General features: G+C 37.2%; 1 long non-coding RNA gene across 3 annotated transcripts in view; it reads left to right on the top strand.

Moving 5' to 3' along the window:
• The window catches only part of LOC104910533, a 72,989-nt gene that overhangs the window by 30,562 nt on the left and 29,770 nt on the right, over window positions 1-12,657 (top strand). The window contains exons 11-12 of one of the 3 annotated variants that reach the window (XR_004159466.1): window positions 1,449-1,575; window positions 9,383-9,426. The exons of 1 other annotated variant lie outside the window; for it this stretch is intronic. This is a non-coding gene — a long non-coding RNA (uncharacterized LOC104910533). The remainder of the gene's footprint in view (window positions 1-1,448; window positions 1,576-9,382; window positions 9,427-12,657) is intronic. One more of the 3 variants, XR_004159464.1, reaches the window with a different exon arrangement.

The raw sequence follows: 12,657 nt of genomic DNA, 5'->3' as shown, positions 1-12,657 counted from the left end.
TCAGCCATTTTTCCTGTATGTTATTTTTTACATTTTCCCTCAGCATCTGTTATTCAGAAGAAACAGCTTCATCTGAACGGCATGCCACTGTTTTTGTTGGCACTGCAAGGGATAAAGAAATATTCAGTATGCATAAGAACAGAAATTCTCCATTTTTTAACCTCTCCTTCTCACTCTACTGTCTAGCCAAAGTTACTGAATTTCATTATAGGACATCATAAAATGACAGATAAAAAGAAATGTGAAGGGATTTTCCAATCTCTATTTCCCTGATTAATCCATGTGTACTTCAAACATCTTGAAGGCAGCAAAAGACAGGATATTTATGGCAACATTTCTGGGATAGGGCCACTGAACCGGCTGAGACCCATGGCCAGGCATTGGTCATGCAGAGGGAAACAGAAAGGTCCCTGAGATATGTTCCATACAAAGTGACTTAACTGTGTGAAAATTCAGTATGTTCCCCAGTTCTGATTAAATGACTTCAACGTCTTGGTAAGATGGAGAGGGACTCACAGTCTGTAGAGATCCCTCAAAATACAGGAAGACCGAAGGCTGTTTTCTGGTCAGTGTCTTAGCAGAGTGTAGAGCAGCAGTTGCCCTTTAGATTGCAGCTGCAATAGGTATAGTTTTTGAACTGGGGAAACTGACAGTAAGCCTACAACTAGTCAGTATGTTTGGATCACAGTTTCTATGCACTGAAATAAAAGATAAAAGTGCCTCAACAGATTATGGTATTTTCTGCAGAGATGAAAATGTACGGAAAAATAGAACCTGCAAAAAGGTATTATGGGGTGAGAATTGTTATGTTTTCCAGCATTGGTGTGTCTTCACACTTTGTCAAATAAAACTAAACAGTAGCATCCAGAAATATTCAAAATTTAAATAGAATTCATATGTATATACTGAATGAGCACATCTTTATCAGTATAATGAAGTATTTCTCTGAAAAAAGTCACGGCTTTATCACAATAGAAGGGAATTAATGAGACTATAGAAGGTTTTGCAATTGAAAATGCAAGTACTGATATGCGGCTCCTAGAATTCATGAATGCACTTAATGAACAAATGCTTGTGCTAGTCTGTAAGTACAGTGTAATGAAGATATTAAGTAGTAAACTTTCAAGCCAGGTAAGAGAAGTCAGTGTGGGTACTACTTAGGTAGTTTCCAAAGAGCACCTACTTTTACGCATCTCTCACTGTAACTGGTTCCCTGTTTTTAAGTTGTATTGTGAGGCTTAAGGGGAGAGATTGAAGTGGATTTAATGGATTCCTGCTGATGTTACACTTTCTTGCAAACCCTTCCATATACTTATATCAGTGGAGATTCTGCAGTTAGAGATTTCTACTACATACAGCTAGTACGTAATTTCTGATTATTGTCTAAGACACGCTCATGTGAAATAGGAAGTCCAGCTCTAGTCTCCACCTATACTTTTTCTCTACAGTGTAAAATTTAGATTTCATGATGATGTTGACTCTTTTGAAGAGCACTTGCTATCATAAGAAGGCAACTTCACTCACCATGAAGTTTGGTCAAGAGCAGAAGGCTTCCTTCGCCAAGTAATTCATGAGGTAACACTGTATATCAGATTGTCTTTGTCTAAAAGTGTTAGGATCAGAACTTTTACCAATTATGTACCAATCATAAATGGTATATGATATAATCATTTACTTGCTCTTTTTCCCACATTTTTTAAGAACAAGGAGACTATTTCTTCAGATTTAAATGATTTTTTTTTATCTGTGATTACACATCCTCTTAATTAAAAATGCATCACTAATCTTTGTGATGTGTATAGAGTGTTCTTCCATTGTATGTATAAAACAATTTCAGAGTTATCATCTTCCTCTTTGTTAAAACTGGTGAAAAATTGAAATGTAAATGTTTTGTGGTATGGTTTTTTGACATTGTTTAGTCTTTTCTTCCAATCCAAGGCATGTTCATGGGTGCCTAAGCCACACCATATAGATCTTTAATGAAGAGGTCTACAAAACCTCCTGTGTGATGAGAACTTCAGAGATATAGCAGAATATAACATACAAGAGAGCTGCACAACAGAGGTAGGATCCTGTGGCAAACACAGGAAAACAGAAGAAAGAGAAAACATGTAATAGAGAATCAGGTCTTAAAAGTGAGCAGAAATTCTAGAGAAGCAGAAGAAAGTTGGAGCACTTTTTGCTCCAACTCGGACCCAGAGGTGATATTTCTTCCTATAAGAATGAGTAGACAGAGAGAAAATGTGTTTGAAATATCCATTCTCACCTACTGACTCTGAGTTAGCTGAAAGGTTGAGTATTTTTATGCCTTTTCTATGTTTAAGGGCTGTTCAGAATCTCCTGGTGCTGTTCGTGATTTGTTGACTCCCCTCTAACCTCTGGCTGAGCTTCTCTTCCAGTCTTGTGTGTAGACTACTTCTGGTCCCATTTTTCTCATTTGCATGCTTCTGTCACCACATAGTTGATTGCAACTGGCTGCCCTCTCCAGAAGGTGGGCCATAGCTGGTTATCCCCATGCATTATTTGGGCACCTGACTATGCATCTTTTCCACTCACCCTTCTCATGTTGTATTTTAGGCCACTTTTTCAGTTTTTCAAGGTTATTATGCAGTCTGGTCCTCCCTTCCAAAAATGGTTCATTCCTTTCATCTAGTACTGAGATTTTGTCAGCACAGCTTTCATTTGATCACTGCATCACGAGAGAAACTGCATGAATAATATTGGGTGACTCATCTGTTTTCCTGTCTTTATATTACATTAATTCTTCTGTGAGAAACACTCCTGACTCCAGCCTTCCAACTATGCCCATTTATGCTGGAAATTCCTTACTTGCTTATATTAATTTTATACAACAGTATGTCAAAAATTTTACTGAAGTCAGGACAACATGACAGTTACAGCTCCTCCTCTACCATTTAGACTTGTTAAACTGTCACGTAAGGAAGGATAATTGGGCATAATTTGTCCATATCAAAATGTGTTGGCTTCTCACTCATTGCATTGACATTTTCTCTGATTGTTTCTTCTGGTAATTTTTCAAAAATGGAAGATATCTGTCTGGATGTAGTGCTCTCATTCTTTCTGCCCCTGTTTTAAAGATAGGAACTTTGTACCTATTTTTCTGCCAGCTTGGACCGTAGCACTTCAGTCACAGTTTCTCAAAGGGAAGGAAAACTAAGTCTTGTATTCTGTCAAACCCAAAGCCCAGAATTCAATCTGCCTGCTGTACACTGACCAGAAGCATCTGGGGAGAGAATGAGAGCAAAGGAAGGGTGCTGGGACTGTTACCATTGCTACCCTTATGTCCTTCAGAGATGTCTTAGACAGCAAAAAGCTGCAAGCTGTCGCAGTGATTCACATCAGCTCTTAAGTAGAGGTCATGCATGGTTCATAGTTCCTACTTGTTCACTACCTGTTCTGTGCACTTTTACTTCTAATAAGAGCATGCTTCTTAAACTTTTAAATTTTTCTTCTATGACTTCAATGATCCACATGTCAGCCAAAGAAACATCAACTAGTATAAATTGCATAATTTTCTGCAGTTCTGCTACTACGTGACCGTCATGGAATTATAGAATGGCTTGGGTTGAAAAGGACCTCAAAGATCATCTAATTTCAATCCAGAACACTGTCTTCCAGTACAGATGATTTTAAAATTTATACTTCCAGAGTAACTACATTTCTACACAAAGCAAAATATGAGACAGCTTTCTTCTCTGTTGTTATAATAGTTCATTGAATCATAGAATGGCCTGTGTTGAAAAGCACCTCTAAGATCATCTAGTTTCAACCCCCCTGCTATGTGCAGGGTCACCAACCACCAGACCAGGCTGCCCAGAGCCACATCCAGCCTGGCCTTGAATGCCTCCAGGGATGGGGCATCCACAGCCTCCTTGGGCAACCTGTTCCAGTGTGTCACCACCCTCTGTGTGAAAATCTTCCTCCTAATGTCTAAACTAAGCCTCCCCTGACCCAGCTGAATACCATTCTCCCTTGTCCTATCACTATCCGCTCTTGTAAGCAGTCTTTCCCCTCTTGTTTATATGCTCCCTTCAAATACTGGAAGGCCACAATGAGCCCAGTCTTCTCTTCTCCAAGCTAAACAAGCCCAGTTCCCTTAACCTTTCTTCATAGGAGAGGTGCTCCAGCCCTCTGACCATCTTGATGGCCCTCCTCTGAACTCCTTCCAAGAGCTCCATGTCTTTCTTTTCTTTCATGGTTGTAACAAATAAAAAGTAGCTTGCCAATTGACATGTATGGGATAGATATTTATAGGAAAGGGTTGGTTTCCTAAGATGAGTTTCCATTTTGAAAAGTTCACTTTTACATTACTGTCATGTAGAAATGGTACCGGAAATAATGATCCTGTGGGTGAAACCATTAACATAGATTTCTTGAGGAGGATTTATGGAAGATCTTCATATCTAGGAATTACAAGGACAGAAGAAAGCACTGACTTGAAAAAATTGATGATTCTATGTGGCAGATTAACAGGGTGAATTAGTAGATATGCAGATGATATCTTTAAGGCTTTAAAAAGATTTGTGTTGTAAAAACTACAACCAACTTAATTGGTTTTTTAAAACCTTTGACTCTGTTCACACTGGGACAGTGTGAAATAATAGGCATTCTACTAAAATTTACAAGCATTATTTCAAAATGGAAGAGAGGACAAAAGGACATGTTGAAAGGAAACGGAAACTGATTATTTATTTCAAAATTAAAAAAAAAAAGTAAATGCTGAGGGCAGCTCAACAGTTTCATGTTTCAGAATAGTCCAATAAAGTTTGTAAGTTTTTAGACAAGCTTCAGGTCAAAGTATCATAATGTCTGATGAACTGATATAGTGAACAGATATATGTCATTCCAGAAGTAATGTCTTCTATTTACTTACATGAAAACTCTAACAAAGAGCACCATAATAGTATTTGATAGAGCAAATTCTCAGCTACAAAACACTATTTTTCAACATAGCCGCCCATTAACAATGCCTTTTCACCAGCAATGAACATGAGCATGCATGCCAAGCTCATGAAGATCTGCTTGGCCATTAAGAACATGGCTTGTCTTTTAGGCTGCTGTTGCCACTGCTGAAACTCACCACCCATCTCCTACTGTGCTCACATCCACTGTTTGGTCTCCATAAACATTCAGCAAGAACCAATCAATGTCAGGGGATGCCATTTTTTTCTGCATGGAGGAATTTAGTCATGTGAAAAGATTACACGTAGTACAGAAGTCCTACATTGTAAATTCAGATCTTTTGCTATTTGTGAACAAATCTTGACTTTGTTAAGATTGCTTTCTTTTATATATTTGGAAATAGTATTGCAAATTCAAGTATTATCTTTGTTTTAGTGCTATACGAAAGCCAGAAATTAATAGTTATTTGCTGTATGCTGTTCATAGTAAGTAGTATGGAAACTTTCTTTACATTAACTGACCTTTATAAGCTTCATCTTCTTGACTAGAAACATCCTAGAATTCAGTTTCCCTTGCACATTTATAAATGAAGGACCTTAATGTATTCTAGACCAAAAATATGTATAGTTAAAAAATGTTAACTTTTTGCTCCGTTTCTATCTGTGCATTGTGGATTATTTTTGTCTGCAGTCAATGAAGATTTTGTTCTACAGAAATTAAGCTTTTATTTTTTCAAAGCTTTATAATCTAAGCAACTGTGAGATGAGTTTTCATTAGTGTAACTGATGGAAGTAAGGTGTTTCATCAACGTGGAAAGGAGGTGTGTGAACTGTGATTTGTCAAGTTACAAATCATCATTTTGTTGAGCTAGTCAAGAGTTTGAAGAAATGTAAATGTTAACTTTTATGCTGGTGATTGGACCTTGAGTTAACGCGAACTAGGAAAAAATCTCAGGCTGAGGATTACAGACATTGTCCCTTTTCCTTCACTCCTTGGTCCTGCCACCATGCCTAAAGGCATGGGACTTTGCACAAGAGAGGTGGAAACAGTAATTGCAAAAGGTAGCAGTCATCTATTCATCGTTTGGGAGGGTTAGATTTCTTGACATGTTATTGTCTTCATTGCCAAGGCTACCACTGCACACAGTAATAGAACATACTGTGATTTGAAGACCAGGACTAGTTGCTGCCTGTGAATATATGACTTAATGCTTATAAATCTATGTGGCCCTAAAGTTACTAAAACATGCTAACCCCACATAACCCCAAATTTGCTGAAACATGCCTTGTCTGACGGAAAGCTAGCTGGACTGAATCTTTGCTACTGCTGTAGCTTAAAACAGTGTGTGCGTCTCTTTTCTGAACTGTACAGAAGTCAACCTCTTTCAGACAGATAAAGCAATCTGCAGTAGAACAGAAAAAGGATTGACTACTTCAAAAAATGCTTTTATTGTTGCTGTCAATACCATGACGAAGGTGATCCTTTACTCTGAGGTAAAGATGAGAAATATTTGATTCCTAGTTTGTTGAAACAAGCAGTGCTTTTTCCCACTGGCTTTGAGGAGCATCAAAGCTCAATTGCAAAGCATACTTGCCTGAATTACAAGTTCTGCTTTTGCTCTCAGTTTTAGGAAGATTCCTTTAGGTCATTCTACATAGTAGTATAATGTGGGTTTTGTTTTTTATTTTATCACATTGCATTTCTATCAACAATCAAATAGTGTTTTACATGAGTCTGAACTTGTCATAAAAACATTGATATTAACCCATGTAAAAGTAGAGAGATTAAGGAAACTAAGGCAAAGCAATTGAAGCAGTATGCATAAGTGAAAAGTTTAGAATGCCTGTGAGGTGTTGTCTTCCATTTGCAAATTAAACTAATTTCGTTCATTTCACTTCAGTAGCAATCTAAGAGTAAAGATATACTTTTTCCTTCCAGGGGATTAGAAGCTTAAAAATGTGTGTGTCAAACACAGCTTTTCACATTTTGATATGATGTCATCCTGGGAACTGTTGAAGTAATTTTTATCTTGCAATGTGCAGTCTCTTTCAGAGAGTTCAGTTTGACCAGTTTGTTGATATTTTAACTGTTTCATTCTGTCCACATAACCGAGCATGGACAAAGCTTAAAGTTCTGGATTTACCAAAGAAAGTGAAGCAAACATTTAATAAGGAGATTTTTAGTTAAAATAAGTCAATGTCTTTGATACCAGCAAAGGAATAGTAGCTCTAAAATTTTCTCTATGTCACAGTGATTACTGTGAAGAAAGGACTTGAATATGAAGAAATTAAAATTTTTGAGTCGACAGATACAAGATGAACCTTGGGTTTGTTTGAACCACCTTTCCCTCCAGATCGCCATTGCCTTAGTTTGTTTCTCTTGCTGTCTCCTCCAGCTGTTTTTCTTTTTCTCGTTTCCCACAATACGTATTTCAGTTGGTTTGAAGATGTATTTTGATACTTTGTTTAATATGCGCCAGTTTGTTTGGGAGGGCCAGTTAAGGATGAAGTGTATGTTTACCTACAGATGTTTATTTGAACAGACAAAGGGAATTGTATAAATTTTCATGTGCCTATTCAGCAGATTGACTGTAGCTTATGATACTGATTTACATTATAGCTCATAATTTTATAATTTGAATCTTCAGGTCTGAACGCTCAAAATTCTTTTTCTTGAGGAAAGCTGAGCCTTTCTGAACTGTAAAAATACTCATAAACTGGAATTCTTTATAAAGTCGTCTGAAAAAATCTGTCCAGTGTGGCTCCTGGGAAGTGCTTATTACTTTTTTCCTCCTTTTTGTAATCACACATTTAGTTTTGCATCATATTTTCTCAACTACTAGAATATTTATTTTCAATTCTGATCAGCATTTCACATTTTTTCTTCTCAGACTTTTTATGAAATCCTGAAATTTAGGCATATGTTGTCTCTACAAACAAAAACCAGAAGTATTGGCTGTTATGTGGCATTCTTTATATTCCTTTTGGGCATATATATTTGTCCATTTGCAGTTTCTGGGCAATCAACATTAACATATTTGAATATGATAAGTCCTTTGAGGTTTCTCTATCTTTTCTCTACCTTTTTTGAAAGTCAGATCTACTTAGTGTTGCAAGTAGACAACTTTAGCAGAAGATAAACATATCTTGTTAAGAGCAGGTTGTACAACACAAATGAAAATGTTTCAGAAACTAAGCAGAAGAAAAGATTGGTCACAAATCTGTTTAATTAACTTTCTTGCTAACCGATTACCTTTGCATTGTGGAAGAATCTCTAGTATCAAAGTGCTGCTCTGGCACAGCAACTAAAATCAGCTATTAACAACTGGACTCAAGACAATGGGGACTCGTAGTTACATGCCTGAGCCCAAACTCACAAAGGTAATTTTCATGCTCAAACAATAGTTGTTCATTTTTTGGCAACAGAATGAAACAAACCACGCTCAGTGGGAAAGGCATGCTACATCTAATACCAGCTACTTTTGTGAAATCTATGCGGAATTTTAGAATGCCAGAGTTTCTCGAAGCATGCATTTTATAGCAAATCTTTGGTAATTATCACTTAATTTGATAGAAGAAAGGGGTGAAAGGGCAAAAGGTTTTACTACTGCTGTGTGGTAGGAGCACTGTATCAGCAGAAGCTAAAGTGCTGTATAATTTGGTTGTGGATTTTTACCTTGTAATATCTCTAGTTGTGTGTTATCTCTAACTAGTTTTCTATGAATGTTTGCAAATTTCACTGTTAATAACAATCCCAATATAGTATTCATTAGCCTGTTAATTACATTGTCGTTTAGAAACCCTTGATTCCAATTACCTTTAATGGCAACATCAGAATCATTTTTCTGTGCTGCCATTTTTGTGCAACACTTTCCCTTTTAAACTGCCTGCTTTTCTATCTTAATTAAATTTAATAACAGCAGTGGTAGTTTATAGGAGACTTTTTAACCTCATTTAATGTCAGACCATTTATACTAGTTTGAGGAAGGCTCTGAAAATGTTTGCATTAATCCAATTACTTTGAAAAGGAGCAGACTTCACTTGTGTCAGACGATATCAATAAAGGCAAAATCTACATGAAAGGTCAAACTTCCTACCTGTGCAAATACGTAGAAACATTAGGGATTTTTCTAAGTACACTGAAGATAGTGAAATATCAACAACAGAAACAAGGAGCCCATAACTGTTTTTCCTTTTTTTTTTTAAATGTAAAAAAAAGAAAAAAAAAAAGGAGGTGAAGAGCTGTCAGTGTCATTAATAATTCCATCATGCCATTCAGACAGAACTCCAAGTAGAGAACAGTTGCAGTATTGCAATATTGTTGGGTTTTTTGTTTGTTTGTTTTTTAACTTGGGAAAGCTCCCTAGGACCTTAATAATGTATTTAGCATTATGCAGCACTCTTGAAGTTACATAATGAGACCAGAATCATGCTCTCATTGAAAATAATTATCTTTTTAGCCCAACCAGATGTTCAGCCCTTCTGAGAAAGCTACCATGAAAAGGTAAGAAATCACAGAAATGTAGGATTGAAAGAGATGCTAGAGGTCCCCCAGTCCATTCTCCTTCTCAAGCAAGGCCAGTACCAGAAAATGACAGGATTTCAGTGATCTGTCAAAGATGGCAGCTACCAGCACAGCATGCTGAATTTGTGAGATGCAGCAAAGTTAAGAAGGGATGCAATTCCTCAGTTGGAGATGAAAGGGAAAATTAAGCCCTAACAAGATAAGCTACAGACAAGTATGGTGGGCTGTGCTGAGAAAATCTGTGACTGAGGAGCAGGAGGAAAATCGCTGATAGCATCAGAGGACCAACGTACCCCAACTGGTAAGTAAAGTAGGAAAATTTCAAGGCAGGAAAGAGGCTGAGGCAGGAAAATGTTTCTAGGGGCTTCCTTCTCTGTAGCAGACATAACTCTCGAAGATTTCAGAACAGGAAAGATAAAGATCAAATATTTTCTTCCAAGAGCATTGCTGAGGTCTTGCACACCATAGTGGTGTATAATAGGTAGCTCTCTGCCCAGCCTTCTGAATTCTCTAAATCCTGCTGTTAAACTTGTAAGTCACCCGCAGATCTGGTCAACAGATTCAAGAATATTGAGGTCCTGACTAGGTCTTCTTGGTTACAGATACAAACAATACAAGGGTACTGTATGTTCTAGTATTTTCTCAAACTTCAGTCGGTTGCATACAAAAAATAAATAAATAAATAAGCAAACAAACAAATAAATAAATAAATAAAACAGCACTAGTTTCCCGATGACTTCCTAGTGCTTCCTAGAATTGCTCCTGGGACAAAAATGGATTACATTAAGGTAGCCATTATTTGGACATATTTTTGTTAGATGTACCTATTTACATGCAACTCCTGTTTCTTGTTCTTTACTTAGCATACTTTCTCTTCTTTCCTTATATGTTGTGCTACAAATCTCATTTCTTACAAGCATTGCCACATATCTGGCTTCTTCTCAACTTTAGACATTCAATTAACTTCCTGCTTGGTTGAAAACCAATAGCTTACCCTCGTCCTTTCAGCTTGTGTATTTTATCTGTGACGAGTTAAGTGCTTCACACCTGTGTTCCATTGTCTACAGCTGTCTCTGTTACTGATAGATCTTGCTGTTTGCATGCACTGAATTGGAACAAGTGCTTTCCTGCTACTCTGATTTCAACTAGATCTACATTTCTTCTTGAAAAAAGGAAGAATTTCCATTAATAGTAAAAGAAGCTTAGTAGGTCTAGCAGGATTTTTTCACTGTGTATGTCTGATGTAGAATCTCTTCTTTATCTTTTAACCAAAAAAAAATAACAGATGAGAGTTTTAATTAGAAACTTGCAGAAAACCACAGGACAATTGTTTACTACTTTTTGATGTTTACAAAATTAAAACTAAAGGAATAATCTGTCTGTAAATCATAGTAATTTGTTCTGCATAGGCTCATCTGGAATGCAAGTGACCTCTGGAGAGGCTTCTTTACCCTGAAGTAGCAAAGCCATCTTGGGTCCATTGATCTTCATAGTCCAAGCATCATGCAGAAAAGGGGAAGGATGGAATACAGGAGATGCTGTTATAATTCCATATTACATAGGAATGACCAGATGCAAAGAAGAAACTGTCCTGCACCAAACAGAACATTTTTGAGTGTGGTCCATCCAGAAATTTCAGTATATGTCTCAGTGCAGAGTGTTCCATCTTGTCGTCAGCTTCTCATTAAATACAAATACACATCGATCCCAATATTAGATCAGAATTAGCGTGGGATTTTTGAATAGGAGCTGCAGCTTTGCTCTTTGCAGAATTCTTGTAACAAATAGGATCGTTTGGATGACCACCACAAAGGAATGAATAGTGTTATAGATACTGACGTAATAAGGACAATGAAATTATTTTGATGTGAAAGTTAAATGGGAGTAGTAGATAATGAGAAGTATCCCGTAAGCTCAATATCTTGCAATCCTAGCTTGAAATTGTTAAGGTTTCCTTTTTGTGTGCCTGCAAAAAGGCAAAGAGAAAAGGGCTCCAATTTGAGAGACAGCATTTGCACTAGTGTTACTGGCTGTTACGACAAAAGGCACTATATGTTAACTTTGTAAGGCAAACAAATGCCAGATCCCTGAGCTTAAAAAAGTTAACTCTTTCAAGATACAATTGTTCTGGAGCTCTCCCTGGGCTCATTTTATCTGACTGGGAAGTTAGCACAGCTACATCATTCCTGTAACCGTGTGAAGGCCAGCTGAATTGTGGAGACCAGCTGAAGTATCATTGCTTCACGTTCTTTTCTACTGGGAGCTTTACTCATCAATTTCTGTCTACTTTCAGTCAAGATGAGCATTCATCTGTGTCCTTATCCCTTTGTAATGACTGTATAGGCATCTGAGAGGATGAAGATGAGGAACCAAAGTTACACCCAGTTGTCCAGAACTAATGTTGGGAATACCTTTTGTGTTCTTTCCTGTGTAGCTGCAGCAACATAAAAACAAAATAAAATACATCATTGCCACACTTCCATGCCTATCCTTAAACAGGCCCTCCTGTGGCTTTGTTCTTCCCCCTGCTTGCTCATTGTTTTCTCTTCATTCCGTTACCAATCTTTTTTTCTGCAGATTTTTCTCCAGACTCCAGGTTTACTAATTTTTGATTGAATATTTATTTAAAATATTAATTAAAATTATGGAAACACTGATTCAATCCCAGTATCTTCTCACAGTAAGTCCTCCATGGTATGGCATTGACTTAGGTCTTAATTTCAGGTATTGTAATGGAGAAAATGTGTGTTACGGTAGATCATGTGAGTAATTAACAGCCTATCTAAGAATTTCCTTGTCATCTAGAAGGTATACATTTGAAAAATATTGTAAATGACTATCTGTGCCTTGTCCCAGTTTGCCACATCAACTGGGATGCATACACTGCTGAGGAAGGGGCACAATCTTAAGATAGGGAATAGAGTTAGCTCCTACATCTCCAGCAAAATCTCATGCAGGACAGCTTTATGCCTGCAGCCTGTTCTCAGCATATTTGTAGATGCAGTTGGTATCTTACAGGGGTAAGTGCCTTTGAAAGACAGATGGAATTACAGAAGGCCTTCCTGGGATCAGAAGACAAGAATGTGCTGTGAAGCACACTGAAATGAAGAGAGGTTTTGAAAGTTAAAGGCAGATAGGAGTTAGGATGAGATTTAAACAATGAAAACAATAAAAATTAATCCTCAAAAGCAAACAAAAAGGATACTTCAG

This window comes from Meleagris gallopavo, chromosome 4, assembly GCF_000146605.3.
Source record: "Meleagris gallopavo isolate NT-WF06-2002-E0010 breed Aviagen turkey brand Nicholas breeding stock chromosome 4, Turkey_5.1, whole genome shotgun sequence".
Classification (NCBI taxonomy): Eukaryota; Metazoa; Chordata; class Aves; order Galliformes; family Phasianidae; genus Meleagris; species Meleagris gallopavo.
Note: the sequence above shows the minus strand (reverse complement) of the source record. Positions and strands in the feature narration are given on the sequence as shown.